The sequence below is a fragment of the Sceloporus undulatus genome, chromosome 1 (assembly GCF_019175285.1).
Source record: "Sceloporus undulatus isolate JIND9_A2432 ecotype Alabama chromosome 1, SceUnd_v1.1, whole genome shotgun sequence".
Taxonomy (NCBI): domain Eukaryota; kingdom Metazoa; phylum Chordata; class Lepidosauria; order Squamata; family Phrynosomatidae; genus Sceloporus; species Sceloporus undulatus.
In genome coordinates, this window is record NC_056522.1 from 112,977,025 (window position 1) to 112,998,054 (window position 21,030).

A 21,030-nucleotide genomic window follows, 5' to 3' on the forward strand; every position below is an offset into this window, starting at 1 on the left:
CCATTTCAAACCGGCTTCCGAGCGGGCTATGGAGTTGAGACTGCCATGGTCGCCTTAGTCGATGATCTCCGTCTGGGCATGGACAGGGGGAGCGTGTCCCTGTTAGTGCTCTTGGACATCTCAGCGGCCTTCGATACCATCGACCATGGTATCCTTCTGGGACGCCTGAGGGAGTTGGGAATTGGGGGCTCTGCTTTGCAGTGGTTCCGTTCCTACCTCTCGGGCAGATCCTAGATGGTGGAGCTGGGGGACTGTCGCTCCGATAGGAGGGCCCTGACATCTGGTTCCCTCAAGGAGCGATTTTGTCCCCTATGCTATTCAACATCTACATGAAGCCGCTGGGAGAGATCATCCGGAGACATGGGGCGCGGTGTTATCAGTACGCTGATGACACCCAGATAATTTTCTCTATGTCTCCGACTGATGCAGTAACTAAGGATGGCATCTCTCCTCTAGATGCCTGCTTGGCATCAGTAATGGGCTGGATGAGGGAGAACAAACTCAGTGTGAATCCAGGGAAAACGGAAGTACTAGTGATAGGTTCCCCGGTTTCTGGTGGTGAGATCTGTCACCCGGTCCTGAACGGGGTCACGCTCCCCCTGAAGGACTCGGTGCGCAGCTTGGGAGTACTCCTTGATTCGTCGCTCCAGCTAACTTCTCAGGTGGATGCGACGGTCAGGAGTGCTTTTTATCAGCTTCGGCTGATACACCAGCTGCGTCCCTACCTGGACCGAAAGGACCTTGAATCTGTTGTACATGCTTTGGTAACCTCTCGATTGGATTTCTGCAATGCGCTCTACATGGGGCAACCCTTGTACCAAACCCGGAAGCTGCAATTGGTGCAGAACATGGCAGCTAGATTGGTCGCTGGTAGTTCAAGGTCGGACCATATAACACCTATTTTAAAAGATCTTCACTGGCTGCCTATCTGCTTCCGAGCTCAATACAAGGTGTTGGTTTTGACCTATAAAGCCCTAAATGGCCTGGGCCCAGGGTACTTGGAGGACCGCCTCTCCCCATATAATCCGCCTCACACTCTCAGATCCTCCGGGACTAAATTGTTGGAGGTCCCTAGGTCTAACCTCACACGGACCTCACAGAGGGCTTTTACTATTGCTGCCCCTTCACTCTGGAATAAGCTCCCTGCAGAGCTTCGCTCCGCTGCCTCATTAGCTGTCTTCAAGAAACAGCTGAAAACATATCTATTTCGGCTGGCCTTCCCACCTTAGACTGTCTGTTTATTTTCCTGCCCCCTTTCTTTCCCTTTCGACCCCGGACTGATGTAAACTATTTTCTCCTTTTCCTTGCCCTTGACATGTGTATTTCATTGTTTTCCTGTTCCTGTTTTTTGTAGTAATGTTTTTAACTGTTATATTGAATTTTTATCCTGCATTGAAATGTTTTTTAAAATTTGTAAGCCGCCCTGATCATATCTATGGAAGGGCGGGTAGAAATAAAATTTATTATTATTATTATTATTATTATTATTATTATTATTATTATTATTATTATTATTATTATTTATTATTATACAGCCATTCAGGTTGTAGGAGTGTCTGCCCTAGGCAGTTATAGTCATTGATCAAGAATACTGAGCATTGTTTGTTGTTGTATGCCTTCAAGTCATTTCTGACTTATGGCAACCCTAAGGTGACTCTATCACAGCATTTTCTGGGGCTGAGATCTTCTGTCATTCACATGGTATGCCACACACAAAAAATGCTGTATGAAGTCTGTATCCATGGATTCTGCATCCACAGATTCAACCATCCATGTCTTGAAAATATTTTTTTAAAATAAATTCCAAAAAGCAAACCTTGACTTTGCCATTCTATTTAAGGGACACCATTTTACTTCACCACTGTATATAATGGAATTTAAGCACCCATGGATTTTGGTATCTGTTGGGGGCCTGTAACCAAACCCCAGCAGCTACCATGAGCCATTATAGTTAGGCGTTTATTATTGTTGATGGTTGTTTGATATTTTAAGAACAGGTGTCTTATGCCAATAACTCAGCACTTCAGAACATCACCTGTCACAAGGAGATCACAACCAGATCTCTTGCCATATGTGGATCCTCATCATTTGAGGATTAGGAGATGTGGCCCTCTTGAAGTTGCAACCGTTAGCTTAGGGGAGATTGGTACTTGCAAAACTCTTTTTGTGGTGGCTTCTGAACAGTGACATTCAATCCTAATGGAAATATCCAACATCTACTGGCCTCTTCCAATAGGTTTATTATTACAGGCTTCAGGGGGTTATGCTGCTTTAAATGCTTATTAGGGTTGCCAGTGTGCAACTGGAGAGAGTCCCTGTACCTTTAATGTTCATGTAGAAGAGGGAATTTCAGCAAGAGTTGTTTGTTACCTGGTCATATGACAAACATCTTCTGAAATTCACTCTGCTACACAACCAACTAAAGGTACAGGAATACTCTTCAGTTTTCACTCTGGCAACCCCAAATTGCTCATTCTAATGCCATGATGACTGTCTGTTTTTTTTTTTTTTTTTACTTTTAAATTGTATTATTGTATAGTGACTTGCATTTTACTTATTTTGTAAGGTGAGATTTCCATCAACCAATTAAATATTGTAAAGTCTCACAAACAATACCATACAGGTCCTATTGGAGAGATACTAAAATTTGCTCTGGCAAAGAGTTAAATACTAGACCCTTTTAATTATGTGGATTTCTGATTTAATTTGCCAATTGAAACCCCAATTTTTCAAGTTTTCCGATCTTTCTGTAATGAAAGCAGGAGGAAAATTTCAGTTACTCATTGAAAACCTTTAGTTCTTGATTTTTTTAAAAAAAAATAATCATTAGGTAGCTATTTACATCTGTCAGTTGCAGAAGGGTCAGTGATTAAATGTACAAGCTGGGGAAAGCCAAACAAGCTGTTTGTTATAATGTTTTCTGTGGGAGTAGAGAACAAGATTTCACCATGCATATTTTCCCTTCTCTTTCTCTCTCTAAGCTTGAGAAGCCCAGACATGGATTAAAGGATTTACCCTCTAAATTCCTAAGAAGAAAACAACATGAACCACCCAAATTAGCTGGTAACTTGTCTTAGGCTAGCAAAAACAAAATACACTGGAAAACATTAATCACATTAGGCTCAATTCAGGTGGAAGATGGAAGCTTCCAGCAAAAATCTCTTACTGTTGGATGAAGATAACACAGTTTTGGTCAATCTGCTCAACATGAAGATGGAGCAGTTGAGTGGGTCCTTGAATAGACCTTCCTGAAATGTCACTAACCAGCATTTGGTTTATCTTTTACATCGCAAAAGGTGTCTAGGTCTAGGAAAGACAATTTTCAAGTAAGTAAACAGCAGCCTTTCCTTTTCCTTCTGGGAAGTGAACTGGATTGGGTCTAATGGGAAAGGGCAACAGAGTGGGCAGTGGGGGAGGAAGAGAAACACCCAGAGGGATCCCACTGAGGAATTTGTGAAACCTTCAGCTAAACTTTTTCTAGCCCACCTTTGAGGGTAAATAAAGCTTTGCAGATTTTTTAAATTGTTCAGAAACCTACAAGACATGTTACATTTATCAGAGAGAATAGCTGGTTTAGAACGCCAGCAGTGTAGTGGTTAAAGCATCAGGCTTCAATTTCTCATCCATGGAAACTCACTGGGTGAAAGCCATATACTCTCAGTCCCAGAAAACCCCATCATAGGGTCACCATAAATTGGAAACAATGTGAAGGCATACAATAACGTAGAGCCTTATCACATGAGAAAACAGATCCAAAATGGAGCTGGAGAGCAGTGGCTTTCTCCATTCATCTCCACATGACATTGTAGCACTTCTGTTCTCATGCCTGAGGGAGATGGTCATAAAAGCATAGCTCTTGTCAAACAACTTTTTCCAGCACAACAAAAAATGACTGTCTCCTTTGAAAGAGAATTCAAAGAGGCATGGAGAAAGCCACTGCTCTCCTGTCCTGTTCCAGTTTAAATTTCTTTTCTCGTGTAATAAGGCTCATAGTTGGCTTAAGGTGTCATGTCTATCTCTGGTAGAAGCTGATTGCCAGAGGTTTCATCCAACATTCCATATTTACTTAGCGGTTCAGCGTCAACTAGTTTTAAATGCTGTCCAGAAATTTAACCATATCCTTCAAACGAACTTCATTCTTCAGATAAAGGAAATACCTTGATCTGTACCTTGAGAGATACAGATGCATATTTCAAAGAAATTCATTATCTACACCAAATGTACATGGCACAGTTCATATCACCTTTCATTTTTTATATGTTTGAAGATTTTCTAACATCACCCCAGTTCTACTTGAAGAGGTAAAAGAAATAAATTGTGGCTTTTTTGTGAACATCAGAAAAATGTGTGTAGCTGTAAAAACGGCCTACATTACCTGGATTTGAAACTTGCTGAAACATCAAGGTGTTATCTTACATATTGCCAAAACAGAAACAAAATATTTCTACAGCAGATGTACAGCATACATACATGTGCTTGTGTGTGGACACTTATTATTTAGTCAGTTGAGTGATAAAAGGCACCTTGCCCATATTCTCTGTTGTTTTGTTTATTACAAATACTTGTTTCAGGGATGTGTAATTGTGAAGAGGGAGGAAGGATCTGAAAGGGTAACCAGAAAAAGCACTTAAATGGGGTGAGTGGGATGGGTGAGGGCATGTCCCAGACACTTGTTTGTACATGTACACTTTCTTACTGGCAATCTAAACAACCCACTCTTTGTTCTCATTTGTTCCACACAATTCACTGACATTGAGTGTAGATTTTGGGGGGCTTCTTTTTGCCTGGATAAACTTGACAATTCAGACCAAAATGAGTTTATGTGATGACATTTTTCTGTGTTTTTTCTCCAGTCACAAAATACTACTGTTTTCATGGGAGGAGTGTGTCTTATGTCATGTGTGGTGATTTCCAGTGTTACTAAGAATTTGTTGCTCTTGTTACTGCATTCAAGTCATGTTTGACTTATGGAGGGTTATCATAGGTTTTTCTTGGCACAATTTATTCAGAGAAGGTTTGGCATTACTTTCCTCTAAGGCTGTGACTTGCCCAAGGAGATCACATAATAGGTTTCAATGGCTGAGTGGGAATTTGAATCCTGGTCTCCTAGAATTCTAGTCCAACATTCAAACCGCTGCATCATGTGGCTCTGTGGCTAACAGTGCTCATCTCCTCAATCACCAATTTGTTTCTCCCCTGAATCAAGTTCAGGTGCCTTGAAATCAGTGGTGCCACCAAAATAAAATGAGAAATTGATATAAGATTGTACTGTTTAGTAACCTAGCAGAGGGATGGATTATAGCAATTGAAGGTTGTGGAGCAACTAGTAGAGTGCAGCTTGGAAAAGTCACTTTCTGTGTAGCACATTCCAGAACATCCTGGGATGTTCATAGGACCATACATTTCTGGCAAATAGAGACATTAAAGTCCAAAAATTAATGGTTTTGAGTTCTGGTTTGGGAAGAGCTAATACAGGAGGGGAGGATCTCCTCTAGTCTACTCTAAGCATTAATAAGTCTGGATTTATCTCTGCAAATTGGAAGGTCCCAGACTTACTGATGATTAGAAGCAGGTCCACTGAAATCAATAGGATAAAAAGGTATGGCTAGCTTGAGGCTTATTTCTTGGATGAGTCTACTCTGAGAGCATGATGGAAACCCAATCTGCACTGCAGAAATAATGCAGTTTGATACGACTTTAACTGCCATAGCTCAGTGCTATGGAATTCTGAGATTTATAGTTTTGTTGTACTAAACCTCAGCTAAATAGCTCACAAAACTACAAATCCAGAATTCCATAGTACTGAGCTATGGCAGTTAAAGTGGTATCAAACTGCAGTATCTCTGCAGATGCAATCCCAGAAGCATCCAGCTATGTTATTATTAAATGGTTAAGATGTCCTTCACATGGCTGATAAATGCTTAAGATGGAAAATACCTTAATGCTCCACCTATGCAGAACTTTATAATATGTACAGGATCTTGTCCAATATATTTGCAATCTATCTGCTGCTGAAAAACTCAATTCTTTCCTGGCTTCCTTTCACTGCATGCAATGATGCTTGAGAGAGCCAACATGGTATAATGGTTTGAGTGTTAGACTAGGATTCCTTCCAGGAGGCCAAAGTTTGAAACTTTGCTCAGCCTCAGACTTAGGTTGAACAAATCTTTCTGATAGCTTTGTTTTAGGTACTCCATAAGTCAGGAACAACTTGAAGGCATACAATAACAATGTGCTTGGGCATGATTAATATAATGTTGTTGCTGCTGTTGCTGTTGCTTGACTTCAAGTCATTTCCAACTTATGCCAACCCTGAGGTGAACCTATCATAGAGTTTTCTTGGCAAGATTTGTGCAGAGGAGGTTTGTCATTGCCTGCCCCTGTAGCTGAGGGGAATTTACCTGTGAGTCCACCACTAGGCTTTGATGTCCCAGCAACATGTAGACATCTAAGGTGCAAAAGTTTTTATGCTGGCCATGGAGTGGGCGGGGGGGAGAATTAAAATCAATATTAAGGCACTACCTTTATTAGACAAATTATCAGTCCCTGAGAGACCACTCTCATGACACATATTCCATATCCACAGATTTTTTTTATCCATGGATTCAAGCAGGCACGGATTGAAAATATTCCAGTAAATATAAATTCCAAAAAGAATACCTTGATTTTGCCATTTTGTATAAGGAATACCATTTTACTATTCCAGTGTATTTAATGGGATTTGAGCATCCATGGATTGTTCTGCAATAAAGTAAAAGTGCTTATTAGGTTCTGTAGCATTCATGGTTCTGGAATTCCATGACGAAAAAATAAAGGTTATTAAAGTTTGTTGTGCCCAGGAATGAAAATTACAGTTTCACCCCTTGCCCTCTTTTTTTGTTTTGTTTTGTTTTACAGTGATGCATTCCAGAACATACAAGTTAGTTCTCTCCAGTCCGCCTGCTCCATCCACAGATGCATGTTTTTGTTCTGTAACCAGCTGTAGCTAATTGCATCAGTGCTGCCTTTAGTGCTGTACATGAAAAGGAAACCTGTAATTTATTGCAACAGACCACACCATTTCTGCTATACATCTTGACTCTTCTGTCATTCCAACGAGCCTATTTTTCATGGCATATTGGCAACCCGGCAACTGGAAAACAACATCACTCAAAAGAAAGTCCTCCATATGTAGCATGTTGTTTATTTGTAAGACTGGAATTTTTTTTTACATCAGCCAGAAAGAATGTGGAGCCAAATCCAGGCTTTGCATAAGTCTGCTTGCCTGCTCACTTTATCACTGGCTGAGCACCACGTGGAGCAAAAGTGTCTATGAAGAAGGTGCTTGTACAGCCTAATCTCAAAGGATTTTAAATGAACAAGGAAAAGAAAGCTCATGTACTGGTCCTGCTGCTGTTGGTATTGGCTGAAATCCTGTCTCCACTAATATTTAAATAAGTACTTAACTAAGTAGCTTCTCCTGGCCTGACATACCCCTCCCCCCCAAAAAAAACCCCATGATGGAAATCACTCAACCATGCGCTGAGGGCCATCAGAATGGCCCTCCTTTTCCCCATGGAGCTGATGCATAGTAAAATAGGCTGGGGGTGATTTATGATTATGGGAATAGTGGCAAAATCGTGACTAGTGATTGTGAATATGAAACTGCTAAGGTAACTATATACTTTGCAAGACCTATTGCTAATCACATCAGGTTTGGGGTGTGTGCTGGGACAGGAGAAGTTATTTAGTTAAGTAATTAATTAAGTTTCAGCTGATACAGGATTCCACCAATCATCATCATTGTTATTGACTAGGCAGGCCCAGCTCCATCAGGGCTAGCCTGAAGAAGAAGAGACTCCTCCCTCCATAACTGTCATCTTCCGGCCTATGAGGGAGTTGAGCAGGCAGGCCCAGCTCCACCAGGGCTAGCCTGGAAGAAGAGACTCCTCCCTCCATAATAACTGTCATCTTCTGTCCTATGAGGGAGTTGAGCAGGCAGGCCCAGCTCCATCAGGGCTAGCCTCGAAGAAGAGGCTCCTCCCTCCTTAACTGTCATCTTCCAGCCTATGAGGGAGTTGACCAGGCAGTCCCAGCTCCACCAGGGCTAGCCTGAAGAAGAAGAGCCCTCCCTCCAGTCCATCTGCCTTGGTCCAGGCCTCAGAGGGAGAGAAGAATGCTGGACCTGACCCCCTCCCCCCACCACCATTCCCTTCTCCTTTTGTGTCATGTCTTTTTAGATTGTAAGCCTGAGGGCAGGGAACCGTCTATTATCCCCTCTGTAAGCCGCCCGGATTCCCAGTGATTGGGCGGCATATAAATAAATCCTATTATTATTATTATTGTTGTTGTTGTTTCACATAAATCCTGTCTTTCCATGAACCTCGCATCCAACACAGATTGCAAAAAATAAAGCAAATACAGGTAAAAGTACATACAAAGGCATAAGTAAAAACTACTACATCACCTACAAAGGTAAAAGATAAAGATCCAAAGAATAGCATACTATTCAAACCCCCTTTGGTCTGTTACAGAAAACCTGTTAGGACAGAAAAGTTTTCACCTGCTGATGGAAGGGCAGCAAAGAAGGAGCTATCCTAGCTTCCCTAGAGAGGGAATCACAAAGCTTGAGAAGAGAAGCCCCTCTTCCATATCCTGACATGCCTGTGAAGGCGGTAGAACTACTGAAATCAGTAAAGAATTGTACCAACAATACATGTAGCCCTGGGTCAACAGTGATTTATTAATAAAGATTTTATAGCAGAGTGGGCCATCTGGATCCATGGACTCCAGTTTTGCAAATTCTACTAACCACAGACTGATTGTCCCATATTATTAAATGGCAGTGCCATGAAATGTGGACACGCTGAAGCATCCACATTAATGTTGCCACCATTAAATAATATGGGACTTGAACACACACACACCATTTCTATATCTACATGGGGGCCAGGAAGCAAACTCCCACATATACAGTGAGCCCACTGCATGTGTTTACTTTATACGCATCTCTTGTTTTAATAATTAGAAAAGAAGCACATTACATTTTTACTCTTTCTTTCTTTCTTTTTCCTTCCCTTTCTTCCTTTTAATTTACAGTTTGTTAACCAATGACAAAATGGCCACCGGATTTGGCTAGTGTGCTTGGGAGAACAGAGAACTCCTTTCCCCATCCCCTTCATCATTACAGTCTCCATTCTTTGGTCTGACTCCTATTTGTAGTCTTAACTAAAATATACACATTGAATCTAGAGAATTTATGTAAGTATTGACTCACCATTCAACAAGTGATTCAGTGAGATTATCAGCAGGATTCAGGTTGTCTCTAAACTCTTTCATCTACAATTGCTAACAGACTAGTATGGAACAATGGCTTGACAATATAATTTCTCATATACACTGACAATATACTTAAACTCTTTGAAGAATGGAAATCTAAGATAGGTGATAGACAGATATTTCTAAAATAACAAGTGATATAAGAGAAACTGCTAATTGGCCTAAGAGGTTCTGGGGAGAGAAAGAGTGTCTTCTGTGTAAAGTGAAAATAGGGCAGGAGAAGATCTGGATGAAAAGAAAATGGAAGTCAAATTTGACAGTAAATATATGATTTTATTGTTCTTGTGTGCCTGCAAGTCATTTCCAACTTATGGCAACTCTAAGAAGAACCTATCTTGGGGTTTTCTTGGCAAGATTTGCTCATAGGAGGTTTGCCATTGCCTTCCCCTAAGCCCAAGAGCATGCAACTTGCCTAAGGTCACCCAGTGAGATAAGCATACTTAAAATAGCAAGGTGAAGGTGGTTTTGGTGCCATTGGAAGAGATGGCCCAAGAGATCCTGTTTGAACCAAATGACAAGATAGTGGTCCCACTCCCATTCCATGCACTGAAACCAGTTAGACTAGCAGCTGAAACCTAGTTCAAAATGGGGATAGGAAACATCCTCCATTGTACTTGGTAACAGTGGGCTAGTTTAGGAGGCAGAGGGCAAGTAAGTGGCATGTGTGGATTAATGTCTTACTACTACTCATTTCCAAGCATTTTGCTGCCTAAGGCAGCTGCCTCATTTGGCTCCATGACAGAGCCAGCACTAGGCATAGGGATAAGTCATGAAGCTATGTATATAACACACAGGACATTATTAGACAGGGAAAAGGACATCATTGTCCTGTCCTTTCCCCATCCTTATGGTATGATTGTGAAAACATTGTCATACGACATTATCTTGTCAGTGTCCTGTCATTGAACTGCAATTGACCGTGATTGCATGAAAAGATTTTCATACAGTGTCGCACTTATCCTGTCATTGTCCTGTCACTGAAGAGGAATTGTCCTGTCATTTTGTATGAAAGCGACTTTGCATTAATACAATTCCACTTCAATGACAGGATAAGCATGACATCTATGAAATGCTTTCGCATGATCACGATAAAGATGGGAGAGTGATCCCATTCCTGTCCCAATCTGATAATCTCCACAGTCTGTTGTACACCTGCAAAGGAAAACAACTCAGTTGTTTTCAGAATTAGGGAGATTAAGATTCCCTAAGGAAATGGTATCTCAAGATCAAGATTATTTCAGAGGTTTATTCGCTGTTCTCTTATTTCTACAGTTGGGTCCCCAGTTCACTTTCCCTTTTCTATTTCTATCTATTTCTGTCACTGAACTTTAAATCCTTTTCTGCAGATGAATGCATCTGAGTCCCATATCAGCAAATTAGACAGGGACTGAACTCACATGATGTTCTTAGCAAATAAAGATGTCAGTTCAAGTTGTTTTACCATCTTATTCTTACAGACTGAGGAACAAATGAACTTATTGTATGTCTCTGTTCTGCCCAATGGCCACCAAACATGTAATAGTAGATTCATAACTTATTTTATCCTCACAACAATCCTGTCAGGTATATTAGAACATGAATTAGTGAGTCGCTCAAGGCCATTCACATAATTTTCTGACTGAGGAAGTGTATGGTTGGATGTCCTTTTTTCAAGTCCAGTATTCCACTGATGGCATCTTTTTTCTGCATGGGAATGGATGACATCTTTTATTTGTCCAGCTAATTGGTTAAACATGTTCTACTAGCCTTTGAACCACATAAAACTCCTCATCAGTCATGTGTGTTCAAAGCAAAATTCAAATAACCCAGATCTGACCCACTGTAAAATTGAAGAGAACATGGAGTAACATTTCTTGTTTCATCTCTGGATCAATACATGAGTTTTTCTTACCCGTTGCTAACAGTTTTTCTGCTTACATTTTGATATGGTTTGTAAAAAACAAATTCCTTATGAAATAAGTTCATTTGCATACTCATTTAGGGTACAAGATGGACAAAGTGGATCAAATGCCTGTTCTAGCCCCAAATTACAGTCTCCAAAGCCCATTGCTAACCTCGTTTTTGTATCTTTTCTTTTATATGCGAAATTGCCACAGTGACATTCTTATCTAAAGCCAAAGCTCTCCTTGCTGTCACCAAACAAACACCACACTTGCACCCATGAGTATACATGGACCATGGAAGCATCTACACTGCAGAAATAATGTAGTTAGACATAGCTTTAACTGCCATGGATTCCATTTTATGGAATCTTGTTTTTTGTAGTTTGGGCAGAGAAGGCTAAAGACCTTGTAAAACTACAAATCCCACGCATCCATAGGATGGAGCTATAGCAGTTAAAGTGGTGTCAAACTGCATTGTTTCTACAGTGCAGATGCACCTCATGCCCAGAAGAAGGAAGAGCTTTTGTGGCGCCCTTGTCACATGCGAGGGTTGCCTGGTGGGCAGAGTGCTCACATGCCCGGCAGCCCTTGCATGTGATGAGGGCGCCGCAGCTGCGGCACGCCCACCAGATGCAGCACGTAATGGTGACATCACAGCTGCACCACTTCCAGACGGGGCAGCACAGCTGCGGTGTCATTGTGATGTCTCTCGCACTTTGCGACATCACAGTGACGCCGCAAAGAGGAGCTGCTTCCAGGCGCCTCTTTTTTGCTCCACAGGAGCGCTGCACAATTTGGTTGCTGCAGCACTCCTGTGGAGCAAAGAGAGGCGTGGGGAGGCGCCACTTTCTGGTGGTGTGTACCCCACCTATATTAAAAACCTGCCCAGATTTCAAGGGTGATGGTGGCAGGTGAGTAGGTGGGTGGGATGAATTAAGCTTGTGTTTTCAGGAAATTTTGAAGCATACAATAACCAAAGGGATCCAAACAATAGGTGACTGGAGAAAAGTATACTTTTATACTGGAGTGGAGTAGAGGATGGGTGAGGGGCATGCTGGGTGTTGTAGGCACCTGTCAGAGAGTAGGGGGCATGCATGATAACTGAGGTGGAAGTGTTTGTCTGCATTCTTGGACTGACAGCCAGGGTGTTTGGCCAACAGAAATCACATACATGTGAATATGCAGGAATGAGCTCAGAGATGTTTAGACAATAAGAGTTGATAGAAGGAGCGAATTTGTAACAATTTGCTTAAAATACATATGTGGAGACTGGGCCTCAAAAGATTGTGCCAAGGAACTCCTGTTCGACACCCTGACCATTGGCTGTGGCTTCCCTCAAGGTTCTGCTCTGTTCCCCATGCTATTTAACATCTTCATGAAAACACTGGGAGCGGTTGTCTGGAGATTAGGGGTTCAATGCCACTGGTACACTGATGATGCTCAAATCTATGTCTCCTTTCCATCTAACTCCAAGGAACATGTCTCTGTACTAAATCAGCGTCTGTTGTCAGTAATAGACTGTTTGAGCTTATTGCATTAACAAATAAGATGGTTTACCTCTTCCAGCTTGAATTCAGGATCCAGGATGCCCCCAGATGTTATCATACCTAAATCGCTGCCAATCTAGCTGGGATGCCACCGCCCAGATACTTCCCGGGTTGAACCCTTGCTCAGCTGGCCAATTTTTGAAGTTGGAAGCTCCCTGACTTTGAAAAAGTTCTGGCTGAGCAAGGCTTCAACCCGGGATGCATCCAGGCAATGGCTAGTGAGCTGCATCTCAGCTAGATAGGTGGCGATTTAGGTATGGTAACACCAGGGGCATCCTGGATTCTGAATTCAAGCTGGCAGAAATAAGCCGTCTTATTTGTTAATGCGATAAGCTCTGTGTCTTTTTAGCTGTCCATGATATCTTCAGCACTCTTCTCCAGCACCACATCTCAAATAAATTAATTTTCTTTGTATCTGCTTTCTTCACTGCCCAGCTCTCACAACCAAATATGGTAATAGGGAATAGAATGGCTTGAATGATTCTAACTTTAGTGTTCAGCTCTATATCTTTACACTTTAGGATTTTGCCAAGTCCTTTCATAGCTACCCTTCCCATTCCTCATCTTCTTCTGATTTCTTGACTGCAATCTCTGTTCTGATCCATGTTTTATCCAAAGTATGGCAAATTTTTAACTATTTCACTTTCACTTTCTAGGTTGAATTTATGTAAATCCTCTGTGGTCATTATTTTTGTTTTCTTTAAATTTAACATTAGGCCTGGCTTTGCACTTTCTTCTTTGACTTTCTTTAGGGATTATTCCAAGTCTTTGATGTAGGGCATCGGCATATCTTAGGCTGCTGATATTCCTTCCTCCTATCTTCATTCCTTCTTTTGTTTTCCAAGCCTGCTCTTCGTTATGATATTTTCTGCATAAAAGTTGAACAAATAGGGTGAAAGGATGCAGCCTTGCCTTACCCTTTTGCAACCTAGGAATCATTCTGTTTCTCTGTATTCTGTTCTTACAGTAGCCTCTGTTCTTACAGTATAGATTCTGTTCTTACAGTACAAATTCCTCATCAACTATCAGAGGCAGTGGCACTCTAATTTCTTTAAGAGCATTTCATAGCTTTTCATGATCTATGCAGTCAAAAGCCTTGCTATAATCTATAAAGCACATGTTAATTTTCTTCTGAAATTTTTTGACTCTATTATCCATTGTATATTTGTGATGTGGTTTCTAGTGCCTCTTCCTTTTCTGAACCCTGCATGGACATCTGGCAGTTCTCTTTCCATATATGATTGGAGTCTATGCTGTAGAATTTTCAGCATAATTTTGCTTGTGTAGGAAATTAATGCTATGCTCCTATAATTGCTGCAGTCTTTTGTGGGAAAATGCTATCTTGCTTTAATCTATGATGCAAGCCACTTTGGGTCCCACATTGGGAGAGATGTAGTATCCAAATTAAAATAAACATTAAATAATTAATATTTAAACTGTGAGTTATCCCAGTTTTAATGCAAAGTATTTTTGGTTGCCTCAGTCTTGATTGGACAATTAAGGCTGGTTCATTTTGCAAAACATCAGCTTCTGACAGATGAAAAAAATGAGTAAAACTTATTTGTTGATAGGGATAATCAAACAACGCATGTGCCACATGCATTTGGAGGTTCTCCTTGAGGTCACAGCTATGGAGCTGGAATGATAAGTGCTTGTCCTACAACGCACCTGGGTTGGAATACATAATCTTAACAGAAGGCTTCATTTTCACAACAAATATGTGGTTCTCAGAATATCTGAAGAGGTCCTATGTATAGATACTTGTCTGTGTCTCACCTCTGAATGGGATTGGGAACTGTGGGTTTTAAAAGTGATCTACACAGTAATACCCTAGCAATGCCTAGGAAAAGATGTTGCCTGGAATTTCAGACAGCCCTTTCCAGTTGGACTTGACAATACTAGACGAAATGTTTGACTTTGTATTAGGCAGCTTTCTGTATTGCTATGTACTCAGAGCTGGATTTGAGGAGGTAAAAAATTAAAGCATACCATTGGGTTTTAAGGTGAGTTTAACTGGAGATTACTGTGTAATTCTTATGCATTCTTTGCATGAAAATATTTTAGGAAACATAATATTATGAATAATGACATGCTAATATTTTTATCTTTGTTTGCACATAGTCATGAAAGAGATAAACACCTGATAGGTAGTTACTTGTATGCTACCGACAACACACACACACATACACAGTTTCACATGTGATAATGCTTTAATACAAAAGGGGAGAGAGATTCATGATCTATGAAGCAGTTTAATGCTAATTCATGAGGTCCCTCCCTTGAGCTAATTATCACCTAATAAAATTATTAACACCTAATAAAGAAACTAACTTGATCTTTAAAGTTAATTATTGCTCTTTAATCACACATTCTTTTTAATTTTATAGGACAGTAAACATTTTGTTCATTTTTATCACTAAAGAAAAGAGATAATTTGTATTTGAATGAAATGTGAGTTTATCAGCACCAAGTGATCCCCTAAAAGTTAAGGAATTGGCTATCTCTGGATTTACTTTATAGTTTAGAAAAAGTTACTTTTGAGATTACCACTGGATGTACCAGCTGGGTGGTTCTCAGAGTTTTGGTCCAACACCCCCCCCCCCCAAAAAAAAACCCTTTTCCAAGCTCTGGTTTAGCTATATTGTTGTTGTTAACTACCCTTGAGTCCGTCTCAACTCATGGTGATTAGATGTGATCCATTAGATTATCTTCAGCTACCTTCAGCTAAATGTCTTAAGATGAACTCTTATGTTTCAAAAGTTTGGAAATACTCCATTATTCTGAATATGTCTGTTCTCTCTCTCTCTCTCTCTCTCTCTCACACACACACACACACACACACACTCATTAAACTAAGCAACAGTTTCATATCTTCATCATGTCAGAGTAGGAATCTTCTTAGGCCCAAACACCAAACTACATAATGTACCATCATAACTACAATGTTCCCTTGCCCCACCATTTGCAAGAATTATTGCAGTGCTGGATATGGTAGCCCATCTTATCCTATTTGAGTCCTGTTATCCTTTGCGACTCACACATTTCAGTGTTTTCAAACAGTATTTTACTGAAATTCTGGACCATGCCAAACATGGTTGCTTTACCATGTCAGGATGCACAGGGAAGCCATTGAAATCCACAAACACTTGGACAATTTCAACAGGAAAGAGGAAACCCTTAAAGTAAACAAGGGATGGCTACCTGTCCTGAAAAATAGCAAGATAAAGACTCAACAAATACAAATGAGAAATCTCCCAGCAGCCAATGAGCACTATCAAGCAGACACTAATCCTCTTTTGCAAACCTTCCCACCCTGAGGCCTGCCATCAGCACAGAACAATATACATGCAAATTACTCCTGCCTTTCCAGGTCACACAATATATATACCCAAGTCCTTTCCAGGCAAGCATTCTCTGAAGATGCCAGCCACAGATGCTGGCGAAACGTCAGGAAGAAACTCTTCTAGAATATGGCCACATAGCCCAAAAAACCCACAAAAAACTATGGATGCTGGCCATGAAAGCCTTTGACACTACTGAAAATACTTTCTAAATATCACTTGAACCTCATTTTTGAACATAGCTTTAGAAAGAAATGGCTATGAAAGCTTTTCAGGTCAACAGTATAAACATTTTGCCTGCCTTAGTGCTATCACATGCTCTGGATCCCATTACAAACCCACAGCACAAATATTGTATCAGATGAAATCTATGTACATCATTGATATAAAAGACAAAACAACCATCAGATTCAATACTACTCGAATACCAAACAAATGACTTAAGAATTGCAATTGATTTCTGCTAGATGACTGAATCCCTGAATGTTTGAAAGAGAAAGACACATCTGAAGTCTGTACTTACCCCGAGAATTAATGTTGTTGTTGTTGTTGTTGTTGCTCCTCCTCCTCCTCCTTGAAGAAGGAGGAGGAGGGTCCTTTCACACAACACAATTGTAGCATTTTCATTCTTCTTTAATTGCCTTGTAGTTTAGTCAGGCACTAGAGTTCTCTAGCAGAGACTTCTAAATATACGCCAGATGCAAATCTCAGCATACACTATAATTGTATAGTGTGAAAGGCCCCCCCAAGTCAACACATCTGGCACATGGTAAACTTACAAAGAAAGACAGCCCTGAAAAGCTTACAACTAGGGCTCATCTACATTGGCCAGAATCTACATCTATTTGTAGTTGGAAATCTCTAACCAAATATATATAATACTCTCATTAGAAGTGGCTCTATGGTTTGTGGAGACATGGCAAGAATGGCTCACTGAGATGTGGGTGGTTGGATGGCTGTATGTGCTATGAAGAAGGTTTAAAAAAAAAAAGTAAGAGGCAAGCCACTGCTGGAATAACAGATGGCATAAGCAATCAGTGTCAAAGAGAAACTTTTATATGATATTGTCAGATGGACACAGGTCTTTTGGTTTACTGAGTGTGCAGAAAAAAAACAACACTTGGTAATTACCGAATATATAGTAATTCCTTCTCTTTTGCATTTCAAGGTAGATTACGAAACTGATACCAATTGGCACTTTTTCATTTTTCTATATTCCCTTCCCTTGATCCCTAGACTGCCAAAATAACGAAGCTAGAACTAACTATACTGACAGCATACCTCTGGTTTACCATACTATCTTCATCAGCACCTGTTTGTCCATAGAAAGGCAGCATTAAAAACAGTCTGCCATTGTCTCACAGCCTGTGCTATACTCTTAGAGCTGCCAGAGGCACTTGGCCTAATTTTATAAGGGTCAGCCCTGGTTAGTCCTTGCATGGGAGACTGCCAACAAATACCAGGTGCAGTAGACTATATTTCAGAGGAAAGAACTGACAAAACCACCTCTGAGTAGGAACATTTTTGTCTAAGAAAACCTGTGAACACACACACATGTAGAGTTCAGAGTTCAAAGCACTTTGGTGCAAAAGTGGAAGGGAGATAAATAGAGATAGAGAAAGGGCTGTCAGAAATTTATATAGAGAGATGGAAAGCGAGGTATGGAAAAGGTAGCAGAAAGTGAAAAAATATAGTCCATCCACTATGGTTCTTGACTCACCTGTGGCTGGCTTTGACAATGACTATATATGAGACTTATCACACTAGGCAAATTCGTTCAAAAATGGGATTTTAGAAGTAGAAAAAACCCACAAATGCAGAATGATTTTCAGATGCATTTCTCCCAAACAGAAATAATACAAAACTAAAGCGAACGGAAAGTGGACAAAAATGACACTTTTTTAGTTTCAGAAAGTTCCCTAATGTAGAAAAAACCCTGTTGTTTTTGTGCACTTTCTGTTCACTATTTTCGCGTTATTTCTGTTTGGGAGAAACATCAACTGAAAAATCTACTTTCAAATCCTGTTTCTGAGTGAGATTCATCTAGTGTGATAAGGTCCTATGATATGGCCATGGGCAGAGGAAACCTAGAATGAAGGAATGGAGTTTTCAGCAAAATAAAGGTTTAATTGCTGGGGTGTGGTTGCTGCAGCCGCACCTGTGCTGGCCCCAAGTCTATGAAACCTTATGGTACTAGATTTCATGCTTCTTGAATATTGACTTTTTAATTGTTAATGAATCTGAAAATAACAAAAATTGCCAAACTATTCTTGATATTCTGAATGAGCATGATTAACCCTACTGAACTACAGAGTATACAGTTTTCCTTTGAATTTTAAAGACTCTTAAGGAACCAGTCCCTCCAACTGGATTTAGGTAGAAAATTTGAGCACTGAAAACAGATGGGAAATCCCAGGGCAGTCATCCACCAGGCCACCCAACAAAACAAAGGGAACAAATGTGAACATTTGCATCACCACATCATACAAAGACAAGTGAGCAAGGCAAAGAAACCACCGGCCTAATTGTATGACAAGCATTGTGGGAAACCAGATCAATTTGTCTCGACCACTGTGCATATGTTTCCTTAAAAAAAATATCACAGAAACAAACATCAAAAACCCATCTTGTAATATTGAATTGTTTTATCACTTGAAAGCTAAGGGCATAGTTAATTTTAATAATGCTAATAATACTTTTAAGAGCCCACTGATTGTGTGTTAAAGCCAAATGGGTTGTCAAATGCGTAAGCAGCACATTCAGAATTTCAGCTAGTATCTTGTGTGGTTGAAACATTTGGAGAATTACTGTCCACATTTCTTCAACTAATTCTTTTGATTGGCTCCCTCCCACACCCTTAGCTACTTCCTCAGCTTGCTTTAATGATACTTAGCAAATGTTTACAACGGAGATACAGAGAAGAAGGGTGAATCTTAAACAATAAATAAGAAAATAGACTTTTAATGGATGTCTTATTTTATGAAGAGCTCAGCTAGCCAGAGGGCACAAATGGCATGAGTTTTAAGCATGTGCGTGCTCTGTTCACATATAAAGTGGGTGCTCCTTGCTTAGAAGGGAACATGCAGAAGGGAGAAATTATTAATTTCCCTTCTTACTGTGCTGCATTTAAAGTGCTTTCCCAATATCAGAAATGATAGTGGAAATGAACCAGGCAAGGGGAACTTTCATACACTGATGGTGAACTGAAGCCAAGAAAGCAAACCAGTTTAATTACACTCTATAATATCCTCCTTTCTGTACAAGGACTCCTAGTTTACATGTAAATGGGTCAGAATATACTGAAAATACACCTAATTGCTTCACCCATCTACTTATGCCCTTATTTTACTACTTCAGTATTTTGAAATTCTACAACAGTGCAATCATGGCCCTACTGAATTTATAAATAGATGCGATTTCCTCCAGGACATTTTTACTGAAATAAACCCCTTCGATTCCTATTTGAATTATGGGGGTTTATCACACAGGCCCTTGGAACAAGCCTGTTATGTTACAAAAGGGGAAGGGATGAAAACAGATGGTGGTTTACTGCACAGGAGAATGCTGCCGCCACTGGAAGTTTCCAACTCTTTCCGGATGCATCCCAGAGGGGGTGATTTTCAGGAATGCTTCTGAAAAGTTCCTGAAAATCACCTCCTGGGGAACACATTTGGAACACAATGAAAATTTCTGGTGGCGGCATTCTCCTGTGTGGGAAACTGCGTTCTATGCCACCTTCTATTACCATCATGCCCCCTTTTGTAACACGACAGGCCCGTTCCAGGCCTGCATGATAAACTTCATGGTGCATTTGTGTTATTCAAACCAGAGTGTCATAGAGATGGAGCTGAAAAATGACAAAGTGCCTGGGAAAGCTTTAGATGGAGCCTGTTCTCTGGGATACAGTGTGCATGATGCACTCACCAAGCATTGTTCACATCCTGTTGGCATCAGCTTCCAATGAGATCAGATCATGTAGGGCATTCTGTGTCAATACTGGTAGCTGTTTTCTATGTCAGTGAGGTGGCAGATATACTATCCAAGGTTTTGAACCTATTTGGGGTAATACCTTCAGTGCCTTGGGCAGCTCCTTTAAAGTTTAGGCTAAACCCTGAAACAGATTCACTGTCCCATTGAAATCTATCAACCTCCAGGACCTGAGTGAGGGAATAACAGTGAACCTTGATAAAGAGAATAGCATACCCACTAACATTTTACAAATGGAAACCAGGACACTTGTGACTAGACAACATCAGAGTGTAATCAAGATGGTAAAAGTGGCTCTCCTCTCCCCCCCCCCCCCGCCAAGTTAACTTCTGCACCTTGTACTCAGAAGTTTCCAGTTTGTACCAATAGAAAAGAAGTGTAGTTGGCTTAGAGACTCAGTGTGGTGTAATGGTTTGAGTATTGTGCTATGACTCTGGATACCAGAGTTCAATTCTCCAGCCATAGAAACTTACTGGGTGAGAGTCACACACTCTCAGCCTGAGAAAACACTGTGATAGGGTTCACCTTAGGCTCACCATAAATCAGAAACAACTTGAAGGCATACAACAACAATATAGTTGGCTTAATGTATCATGTGGCAGGACAGACGGTGAGCCTTGGGAAGAGACAGGTAAAAATAATACATGATAATGATAATGATGATATCTATTAATACATCAGGTAGAATCAGATTGCCAGTCATTTAACTCAACATTCCATATTTTCTTAGAACTATTTATAAAGTGGTTCAGTGTCAAGTAATTTTAAATGTTGCCCAGAGATTTAACCATGTCTTTGAAACTAAATTCTTTCTTCAGATAAGGGAGGCACCATGACAGGTATGGATACATATTTTACCAGAAATCTATTATGTCTAATGAATATACATGACACAGACAGTAATTCAGAGGCATGACCATGTCAATAATTTGTAGCACTGGTTTGGGGGTGGAC